At 38.2% G+C, this 11,654-nt stretch overlaps 1 non-coding gene across 1 annotated transcript; it reads left to right on the top strand.

The window, feature by feature from the left end:
- The first annotated feature begins 7,057 nt into the window (after positions 1–7,057).
- Positions 7,058–7,165, top strand: LOC112787262 (small nucleolar RNA R71). Its single transcript, XR_003194683.1, has one exon. It is a non-coding gene; the product is annotated as a small nucleolar RNA R71 (small nucleolar RNA).
- The last annotated feature ends 4,489 nt before the right edge of the window (positions 7,166–11,654 follow it).

Below are 11,654 nucleotides of genomic sequence, written 5' to 3' on the forward strand. Positions count from 1 at the left end.
GCTTCTCTTCTTGCCTTTGGATATAAGAGCTAATATCTCTTTGTTGTTCTTGCAAGAAGGTTTGGAGAGCTTCATCCATTGGAGGAGGTGATGGAAGAGAGGATTCATTGTTTGGGGAAATGGATTCATAATTGGAAGGTGGTTCATCTTGGAAATGGTATGGAGGTAAGGTATGTGGAATTGACGGTTCTTGAGAGTATTAATATTGGAATGATGGTGGCTCTAAGTATGGCTCATATGGTTGTTGGTATGGTAGATATGGGTTAGGACCATGAGGTGAATGGTGGTATGGGACTTGTGAGTAAGGTTGTTGAGGGCTATGTTGAGGAAAGAGGTCATATATATGTGGTGGTTGTGGTTGACAACCACAATGAGGGTCACCACATCCATTAGGTTGATACGCATTAGGAGTTGGATTGTACCCATAAGAAACCGGCGGAGGTTATTGCCATGAAGGTTGTCCATAAGCCTGAGGTTCCTCCTACCTTTGATTATTCCATCCTTGATGCATACCTCCATTAAAGCTTCCATTTCCATTTCTTACAACATAGTTTGAACCAAACTCATAGCTGGTGCGCAGAAATCGTGATCGTTCATTCCTTGGTAACGGCGCTAAAAACTTAATACGCACGTTCATAATCTTAATTCTTTGTCACAACTTTGCACAACTAACCAGCAAGTGCACTGGGTCGTCCAAGTAATAAACCTTACGTGAGTAAGGGTTGATCCCACGGAGATTTTCGGCTTGAAGCAAGCTATGGTCACTTTGTAAATCTCAGTCAGGAAGATTCAAATGGTTATAGTGAATTGATAATTAAAATATAATTAAAATATAAAATAGGATAGAGATACTTATGTAATTCTTTGGTGAGAATTTCAGATAAGCATATAGAGATGCTTTTGTTCCTCCTGAACCTCTGCTTTCCTGCTGTCTTCATCCAATCATTCCTACTCCTTTCCATGGCAAGCGGTATGTAGGGCATCACTGTTGTCAATGGCTACTTCCCGTCCTCTCAGTGAAAATGGTCCAAGATGCGCTGTCACCGCATGGCTAATCATCTGTCGGTTCTCGATCATACTGGAATAGGATTTAGTAATCCTTTTGCGTCTGTCACTACGCCCAGCACTCGCGAGTTTGAAGCTCGTCACAGCCATCCCTTCTCGGATCCTACTCGGAATACCACAGATAAGGTTTAGACTTTCTGAACCTCAAGAATGGCCACCAATAGTTCTAGCCTATACCACGAAGACTCTGATCTCACGATCAGAAGGCTAAGAGATACACATTCAAGCTTGTTTGCATGTAGAACGGAAGTGGTTGTCAGGCACGCGTTCATAAGTGAGAATGGTGATGAGCGTTACATAATCATCACATTCATCATGTTCTTGTGTGCTAATGGATATCTTAGAGAAGAAATAGGCTTAAATTGAATAGAAAAACAGTAGTACTTTGCATTAATTCATGAGGAACAGCAGAGCTCCACACCTTAATCTATGGTATGTAGAAACTCTACCGTTGAAAATACATAAAAACAAGGTCTATGCATGGCCGAAAGACTAGCCCCTATAATGGTCTAAGATCGCATAAGACTAATCAAAGATCCGACCCTTAACATGATAGTAAAAAGTTCTATTTATACTAAACTAGTTACTAGGGTTACAGAAATGAGTAAATGATGCAGAAATTCACTTCCGGGCCCACTTGGTGTGTGCTTGGACTGAGCATTGAAGCTTTCACGTGTAGAGGTCTTCCTTGGAGTTAAGCACCAGTTTGTAACCTGTTTCTGGCGTTTAACTCTGCTTTGCATCCTGTTTCTGGCGTTTAACTCCAGAATAGCGCAGAGAGCTGGCGTTGAACGCCCGTTTGCGTCATCTAAACTCGGGAAAAGTATGGACTATTATATATTTCTGGAAAGCCCTGGATGTCCACTTTCCAACGCAATTGAGAGCGCGCCATTTGGACTCCTGTAGCTCCAGAATTCACTTTGAGTGAAGGGAGGTTAGAATCCAACAGCATCTGCAGTCCTTCTTCAGCCTCTGAATCTGATTTTTGCTCAAGTCCCTCAATTTCAGCCAGAAATTACCTGAAATCACAAAAGAACACACAAACTCCTAGTAAAGTCCAGAAATGTGATTTTTATTTAAAAACTAATAAAAATATACTAAAAACTAATCAAATCATACTGAAAACTATGTAAAAACAATGCTAAAAAGCGTATAAATTATCCACTCATCACAACACCAAACTTAAATTGTTGCTTGTCCCCAAGCAACTGAAAATCAAATAGGATAAAAAGAAGAGAATATACTATAAATTCCAAAATATCAATGAAACTTAGCTCCAATCAAATGAGCGGGACTAGTAGCTTTTTGCCTCTTGAATAGTTTTGGTATCTCACTTTATCCATTGAAGTTCAGAATGATTGGCATCTATAGGAACTCAAAATTCAGATAGTGTTATTGATTCTCCTAGTTCAGTATGTTGATTTCTTGAACATAGCTACTTTATGAGTCTTGGCCGTGGCCCTAAGCACTTTGTTTTCCAGTATTACCACCGGATACATAAATGCCACAGACACATAACTGGGTGAACCTTTTTAGATTGTGACTCAGCTTTGCTAAAGTCCCCAATTAAAGGTGTCCAGGGTTCTTAAGCACACTCTTTTTTTGCTTTGGACCTTGACTTTAACCGCTCAGTCTCAAATTTTCACTTGACACCTTCACGCCACAAGCACATGGTTAGGGACAGCTTGGTTTAGCAGCTTAGGCCAGGATTTTATTCCTTTAGGCCCTCCTATCCACTGATGCTTGAAGCCTTGGATCCTTTTTATTACCCTTGCCTTTTGGTTTTAAGGGCTATTGGCTTTTTGCTCTTGCCTTTTGGTTTAAAGAGCTTTTGGCTTTTTCTGCTTGCTTTTTCCTTTTCTTTCTTTTTTTTTTCGCCATTTTTCTTTTCTCTTCTCTTTTTTTTCGCAAGCTTTTGTATTCACTGCTTTTTCTTGCTTCAAGAATCAATTTTATGATTTTTCAGATTATCAATAACATTTCTTCCTTTTTCATCATTCTTTCAAGAGCCAACATATTTAACATTCATAAACCACAATATCAAAAGACATATGCACTGTTCAAGCATTCATTCAGAAAAAAAAAGTATTGTCACCACATCAAAATAATTAAACTAGTTTCAAGGATGAATTCGAAATCATGTACTTCTTATTCTTTTGTAATTAAAACATTTTTCATTTATCAAACTAATGATCATGTAATAAGACACAAACATAAACATAAAGCATAGTAAACGAAAAACAGGAAAATAAGAACAAGGAGATTAAGGAATGGGTCCACCTTAGTGAGGGTGACGTCTTCCTCTTCTTGAAGAACCAATGGTGCTCTTGAGCTCCTCTATGTCTCTTCCTTGTCTTTGTTGCTCCTCCCTCATAGCTCTTTGATCTTCTCTAATCTCATGGAGGATGATGGAGTGCTCTTGGTGCTCCATCCTTAGTTGTCCCATGTTGGAGCTTAATTCTCCTAGGGAAGTATTGATTTGCTCCCAATAGTTTTGTGGAGGGAAGTGCATCCCTTGAGGCATCTCAGGGATTTCATGGTGAGGAATTTTCTCATGCTCTTGTTGAGGTCCATGATCTCTTGTTTGCTCCATCCTCTTCTTAGTGATGGGCTTGTCCTCTTCAATGAGGCTGTCTCCCTCTATGTCAATTCCAGCCGAATTGCAGAGGTGACAAATGAGGTGAGGAAAGGCTAACTTGCCAAAGTGGAGGACTTGTCAGCCACCTTGTAGAGTTCTTGAGGTATAATCTCATGAACCTCCACTTCCTCCCCAATCATGATACTATGGATCATGATGGCCCGGTCTATAGTAACTTCAGACCGGTTGCTAGTAGAAATAATTGAGCGTTGAATAAACTCCAACCATCCTCTAGCTACAGGCTTAAGGTCCAGTCTTCTCAATTGAACTGGCTTGCCTCTTGAGTCAACTTTCCATTGAGCTCCTTCCACACATATGTCCATGAGGACTTGGGCCAACCTTTGATCAAAGTTGACCCTTCTAGTGTAGGGGCGTGCGTTTTCTTCCATCATTGGCAAGTTGAACGCCAGCCTTACATTTTCCGGACTGAAATCTAAGTATTTCCTCCGAACCATGGTAAGCCAATGCTTTGGATTCGGGTTCACACTTTGATCATGGTTCCTAGTGATCCATGCATTTGCATAGAACTCTTGAACCATTAAGATCCTGACTTGTTGAATGGGGTTGGTGAGAACTTCCCAACCTCTTCTTCGGATCTCATGTTGGATCTCTGGATACTCATTCTTTTTGAGCTTGAAAGGAACCTCAGGGATCACTTTTTTCTTGGCCACAACTTCATAGAAGTGGTCTTGATGGACCTTTGAGATGAATCTCTCCATCTCCCATGACTCAGAGGAGGAAGCAATTCCCTTCTCTTTCCTCTTTCTTGAGGTTTCTCTGGCCTTAGGTGCCATTAATGGTTATGGAAAAATAAAAAGCAATACTTTTACCACACCAAACTTAAAATGTTTGCTCGTCCCCGAGCAAAAGAAGAAAAAAAGAAGGAGAAGAAGAAGAAAAATGGAGGAGAGGGAGAGAGGTGTGTATGCGGTCAAGGGGAAGAAGAGAGGGTTGTGTTGTGTGAAAATGAAGAAGGAATGAGGGGTTTATATAGGAGTGGGGGGAGGTTTAGGGTTCGGTCATTAGGGTTGGGTTTGGGAGGGAAAAGAATTTGAATTTTGGAGGTAGGTGGGGTTTTTTGGGGAAGAGAGGATGGATATGAATGGTGAAGAGGTGATGGGGAAGAGTGATTGAGGTGATTGGTGAAGGGTGTTTGTGGAAGAGAGTTATGAAAAGGTGTGAAGAGGAGAGAAGAAAATGTGGGGATCCTGTGGGGTCCACAGATCCAGTGGGGTCCACAGATCCAGTGGGGTCCACAGATCCAGTGGGGTCAAGGACTTAACATCCCTGCTCCAATTAGGCGTATAAAACGCCCTTAGAATGCATGTCTGGCGTTAAACGCCAGCTTGCTGCTTGTTTCTGGTGTTAAATGCCACTTCCATGCTCTGTTCTGGCGTTAAACGCCAGTCTGGTGCTTGCTTCTGGCATTTAACGCCAGCTTGATGCTTCTTTATGGCGTTAAATGCCAGTTTGATGCTTCTTACTGGCGTTTAAACGGCAGTAAGTTCTTCCTCCAGGGTGAGCTATTTTTAAAGCTATTTTTCATTCTATTTTTTATTTTTCAGTAACTTTTGTGACTCCACATGATCATCAACCTAAAAAAAAAAATAAAATAACAATAGAAAATAAATAGATATAATTAAATAACATTGGGTTGCCTCCCAACAAGCGCTTCTTTAATGTCAATAGCTTGACAGTGAGCTCTCATGGAGCCTCACAGATGTTCAGAGCATTGTTGGAAACTCCCAACACCAAACTTAGAGTTTGAATGTGGGGGTTCAACACCAAACTTAGAGTTTGGTTGTGGCCTCCCAATACCAAACTTAGAGTTTGACTGTGGGGGCTTTGGTTGACTCTACAGTGAGAGAAGCTTTTCATGCTTTCTCTCCATGGTTACAGAAGGAGATCCTTGAGTTTTAAACACAAGGTAGTCCTCATTCAGTTGAAGGACCAATTCTCCTCTGTCCACATCAATCACAGCTCTTTCTGTGGCTAGGAAGGGTCTTCCAAGGATGATGGATTCATCCTCGTCCTTCCCAGTGTCTAGGATTATGAAATCAGCAGGGATGTAAAGGCCTTCAACCTTTACTAACACGTCCTCTACTAGTCCATAAGCCTGGTTTTTTGAGTTTTCTGCCATCTCTAAAGAGATTCTGGCAGCTTGCACCTTAAAGATCCCAAGTTTCTCCATTACAGAGAGTGGCATTAAGTTTATTCCTGACCCCAGGTCACATAGAGCCTTCTCAAAGGTCATGGTGATTTCTGCCTATCCAATGCATTTAGTTCATTGGTGAGCAAGGGAGGTTCATCTTCCCAAGTCTCATTACCAAATAATTTGGCATTCAGCTTCATGATTGCACCAAGGTACTTAGCAACTTGCTCTTCAGTAATGTCTTCATCCTCTTCAGAGGCTGAATACTCATCAGAGCTCATGAAGAGCAGAAGGAGGTTCAATGGAATCTCTATAGTCTCTAGATGAGCCTCAGATTCTTTTGGTTTCTCAAAGGGAAACTCCTTATTGGTCACTGAATGTCCCAGGAGGTCTTCCTCACTAGGATTCACGTCCTCCTCCTCCTCTTTGTGTTCGGCCACACCAAGTAAGGTAATGGCCTTGCACTCTCTTTTTGGATTCTCTTCTATATTGCTTGGGAGAGTACTAAGAGGAGTTTCAGTCACTCTTTTACTCAGCTGGCCCACTTGTGCCTCCAAATTTTTGATGGAGGACCTTGTTTCATTCATAAAACTTAGAGTGGCTTTAGATAGATCAGAGACTATATTTGCTAAGCTAGATGGATTCTGCTCAGAATTCTCTGTCTGTTGCTGAGTGGATGATGGAAAAGGTTTGCTATTGCTAAACCTGTTTCCTCCACCATTATTAAAGCCTTGTTGAGGCTTTTGTTGATCATTCCATGAGAAATTTGGATGATTTCTCCATGAGGGATTATAGGTATTTCCATAGGGTTCCCCCATGTAATTCACCTCTGCTATTGCAGGGTTCTCAGGATCATAAGCTTCTTCTTCAGAAGATGCCTCTTGAGTGCTATTGGATGCAGCTTGCAATCCATTCAGACTCTGAGAAATTATATTGACTTGCTGAGTCAATATTTTATTCGGAGCCAATATGGCATTCAGAGTATCAATTTCAAGAACTCCCTTCCTCTGAGGCGTCTCATTACTCACAGGATTCCTTTCAGAAGTGTACATGAATTGGTTATTTGCAACTATGTCAATGAGTTCCTGAGCTTCTGCAGGCGTTTTCTTTAGGTGAATGGATCCACCTGCAGAATGGTCCAATGACATCTTTGATAATTCAGACAGACCATCATAGAATATATCCAGGATGGTCCATTCTGAAAGCATGTCAGAAGGACACTTTTTGGTCAGTTGCTTATATCTCTCCCAAGCTTCATAGAGGGATTCACCTTCTTTCTGTTTGAAGGTTTGAACATCCACTCTAAGCTTGCTAAGCTTTTGAGGAGGAAAGAACTTGGCTAAGAAAGCCGTGACCAGCTTATCCTAAGAGTTCGGGCTATCTTTAGGTTGAGAGTCCAACCATATTCTAGCTCTATCTCTTACAGCAAATGGGAAAAGCATAAGCCTGTAGACCTCGGAGTCAACCCCATTGGTCTTAACAGTATCACAGATCTGCAAGAATTCAGTTAAGAACTAAAAAGGATTTTCTAATGGAAGTCCATGAAACTTGCAGTTCTGTTGCATCAGAGAAACTAATTGAGGCTTTAGCTCAAAATTGTTTGCTCTAATGGCAGGGATTGAGATGCTTCTTCCATGTAAATTAGAATTTGGTGCAGTAAAGTCACCAAGCATCTTCCTTGCATTGTTATTATTTTCGGCCATGTCTCCTTCTTTTTCGAAAATTTCTGTCAGATTTTCTCCAGAGAGTTGTGCTTTAGCTTCCCTTAGCTTCCTCTTCAGAGTCCTTTCAGGTTCAGGATCAGCCTCAACAAGAATGTTCTTATCCTTGTTCCTGCTCATATGAAAAAGAAAAAAACAGAAAAGAAAATATGGAATCCTCTATGTCACAGTATAGAGATTCCTTTATGTGAGTAGAAGAAGAAAGGAATAGAAGAAGAGAAATTCGAACACCAAGAGGAAGGGAGGGCTCGAATTTTGAGATGAAGAGAAGTGTTAGTAAATAAATAAATAATTAGAAGGAGATGAGAGAGAGAAAAATTTTCGAAAATAATTGAAAAGAAAAGAATATTTTTGTTTTTAATTTAAATTTAAAGATGAAATTCAAAAATAATAAAAAAAAGAAAAATTAAATTAAATTAAATTAAAATTCAAAATAATTAGTTAATTAAAAAGGAATTTTGAAAAAGAGGAAGGTGATTTTCGAAAATTAGAGAGAGAGAATTAGTTAGGTAGTTTTGAAAAAGATAAGAATGAAACAAAAAGATAGGATTAATTTGAAAAAGATTTGAAAATCAATTTGAAAAGATAAGAAGTTAGAAAAGATTTTGAAATTGATTTTGAAAAAGATGTGATTGAAACTTATTTTGAAAAAGATTTGAAAAAGAAATTTAAAAAGATTTGATTTTGAAAAATTAAAGTTGATTACTTGACTAACAAGAAACAAAAAGATATGATTTTAAATTTTAAAGATTGAACCTTTCTTACTAGGCAAGTAACAAACTTAAAGTTTTTGAATTAATCACATTAATTGTTAGTAAAGATTTTGAAATTATGAAACAAAATAAGAAAAAGATTTTTGAAAATCAATTTGAAATTTTCGAAAATTATGAAAGAAAAATGAAAAAGATTTGGATTTTGAAAAAGATTTGAAAAAGATAAGGTTTTTAAATTGAAAATTTGACTTGACTCATAAGAAACAATTAAATTTTAAAAAGTTTTGAAAAAGTCAACTCAAATTCTCGAAAATTTATGAGTGAATAAGGGAAAGATATTTTTTTATTTTTGAATTTTTAATGATGAGAAAGAAAAACACTAAATTGAAACAAAATATAAGAATTATGAATCAAAACAACTGATGCATGCAAGAACACTTTGAGTGTCAAGATGAACACCAAGAACACTTTGAAGATCAAGATAAACATCAAGACTTATTTTTGAAAATTTTTAAGAAAAGAAAAACATGTAAGACACCAAACTTAAAAATTTTTAATGTTGAGACACTAACAAATTGAAAATGCATATGGAAAACAAGAAAAGACACAAAACAAGAAATTTTAAAGATCAAACAAGAAGACTTACCAAGAACAACTTGAAGATCTTGAAGAATGCAATGCATGAAATTTTGAAAAATACAAGAAAGAGATAAACATGCAATTGACGCCAAACTTAAAAACTGACACAAGACTCAAACAAGAAACATCAAATTATTTTTGGTTTTATGATTTTATTAATTTTTTTGGTTTTTTCGAAAATTAATTGGAAAAAGAAAATTAAGGATTTCAAAATTTTTAATGAGAATTTCAGGAATCATTCAATGTTAGTCTAAAGCTCCGGTCCAGGAATTAGACATGGCTCACTAGCCAGCCAAGCTTTCAGTGAAAGCTTCGGTCCAAAACACTAGACATGGCCAATGGCCAGCCAAGCTTTAGCAGATACAAATCAGGCATATAACAGCTGATACGATGGGAGTCCAAAGACTCTTGTGATGATAAGTTGAAATCTCGGTCCAACGGAATTAGACATGGCTTCACAGCCAGCCAGAATTCAACAGATCATCGTGAAACTCTAGAATTCATTCTTAAAAATTCTGAAGCCATAGAATAATTTATTAAAAAATTTTTTTTTTTGAAAATTTTTCGAAAATAAAAAAAAAGAATAAAAACAAAAACTTAAAATTAAAATAAAATTACCTAATCTAAGCAACAAGATGAACCGTCAGTTGTCCAAACTCGAACATTCCCCGGCAACGGCGCCAAAAACTTGGTGCGCAGAAATCGTGATCGTTCATTCCTTGGTAACGGCGCTAAAAACTTAATACGCACGTTCATAATCTTAATTCTTTGTCACAACTTTGCACAACTAACCAGCAAGTGCACTGGTTCGTCCAAGTAATAAACCTTACGTGAGTAAGGGTCAATCCTACGGAGATTGTCGGCTTGAAGCAAGCTATGGTCACTTTGTAAATCTTAGTCAGGCAGATTCAAATGGTTATGGTGAATTGATAATTAAAATATAATTAAAATATAAAATAGGATAGAGATACTTATGTAATTCTTTGGTGAGAATTTCAGATAAACGTATAGAGATGCTTTTGTTCCTCCTGAACCTCTGCTTTCCTGCTGTCTTCATCCAATCATTCCTACTCCTTTCCATGGCAAGCTGTATGTAGGGCATCACCGTTGTCAATGGCTACTTCCCGTCCTCTCAGTGAAAATGGTCCAAGATGCGCTGTCACCGCACGGCTAATCATCTGTCGGTTCTCGATCATACTGGAATATGATTCAGTAATCCTTTTGCATCTGTCACTACGCCCAGTACTCGCGAGTTTGAAGCTCGTCACAGCCATCCCTTCCCGGATCCTACTCGGAATACCACAGATAAGGTTTAGACTTTTCGGACCTCAAGAATGGCCGCCAATAGTTCTAGCCTATACCATGAAGATTCTGATCTCACGATTAGAAGGCTAAGAGATACACATTCAAGCTTGTTTGCATGTAGAACGGAAGTGGTTGTCAGGCATGCGTTCATAAGTGAGAATGGTGATGAGCGTCACATAATCATCACATTCATCATGTTCTTGTGTGCGAATGGATATCTTAGATAAGAAATAGGCTTAAAATGAATGGAAAAACAGTAGTACTTTGCATTAATTCATGAGGAACAGCAGAGCTCCACACCTTAATCTATGGTGTATAGAAACTTTACCGTTGAAAATACATAAGAACAAGGTCCAGGCATCGCCAAGAGGCCCGCCCCCATAAAGGTCTAAGATCGCATAAGACTAATCAAAGATCCGACCCTTAACATGATAGTAAAAAGTTCTATTTATACTAAACTAGTTACTAGGGTTACAGAAATGAGTAAATCATGCAGAAATTCACTTCCGGGCCCACTTGGTGTGTGCTTGAACTGAGCATTGAAGCTTTCACGTGTAGAGGTCTTCCTTGGAGTTAAACGCCAGTTTGTAACCTGTTTTTTGCATTTAACTCTGCTTTGCAACCTGTTTCTGGCGTTTATCTCCAGAATAGGGCAAAGAGCTGGCGTTAAACGCCAGTTTGCATCATCTAAACTAGAGAAAAGTATGGACTATTATATATTGCTAGAAAGCCCTGGATGTCTACTTTCCAACACAATTGAGAGTGCACCATTTGGACTCCTATAGCTCCAAAAAATCCACTTTGAGTGCAGGGAGGTCAGAATCCAACAGCATCTGCAGTCCTTCTTCAGCCTCTGAATCTGATTTATGCTCAAGTCCCTCAATTTCAGCCAGAAATTAATTGAAATCACAGAAAAACACACAAACTCATAGTAAAGTCCAAAAATATGATTTTTATTTAAAAAACTAATAAAAAATACTAAAAAATAATCAAATCATACTGAAAACTATGTAAAAACAATGCTAAAAAGCGTATAAATTATCCGCTCATCAATAGCCAAAGTGATGAGAATTCATAGTAGAAAAGGAAAACAAAAACAAAAACTAAGAAGATATAAAGAAAATAAACTCCTAAACCAAAACTAGCAAACAAACAAAAAGCAAACTATTCACAATATCAACATATGTACAATAACTAATAATAAGCACACATTGCAACTCTCCGGCAACGGCGCCAAAAACTTGATAGTGAAGATTTATACCGGTTCGGAATTTAACAAAATAATTTTGTTGTGAGCATAGCCCAAACTGACAATCGATCCTCAAATCAAAGTTTAATTTTTGGTTGTCACAAGTCCAACCTAATAAAAATAACCGAGAGTATTAGTCCCGAGTCGTTCTCCCTAAGAATTGCAATCGAGT

The sequence above is a fragment of the Arachis hypogaea genome, chromosome 20, assembly GCF_003086295.3.
Source record: "Arachis hypogaea cultivar Tifrunner chromosome 20, arahy.Tifrunner.gnm2.J5K5, whole genome shotgun sequence".
In the NCBI taxonomy this organism is placed as follows: domain Eukaryota; kingdom Viridiplantae; phylum Streptophyta; class Magnoliopsida; order Fabales; family Fabaceae; genus Arachis; species Arachis hypogaea.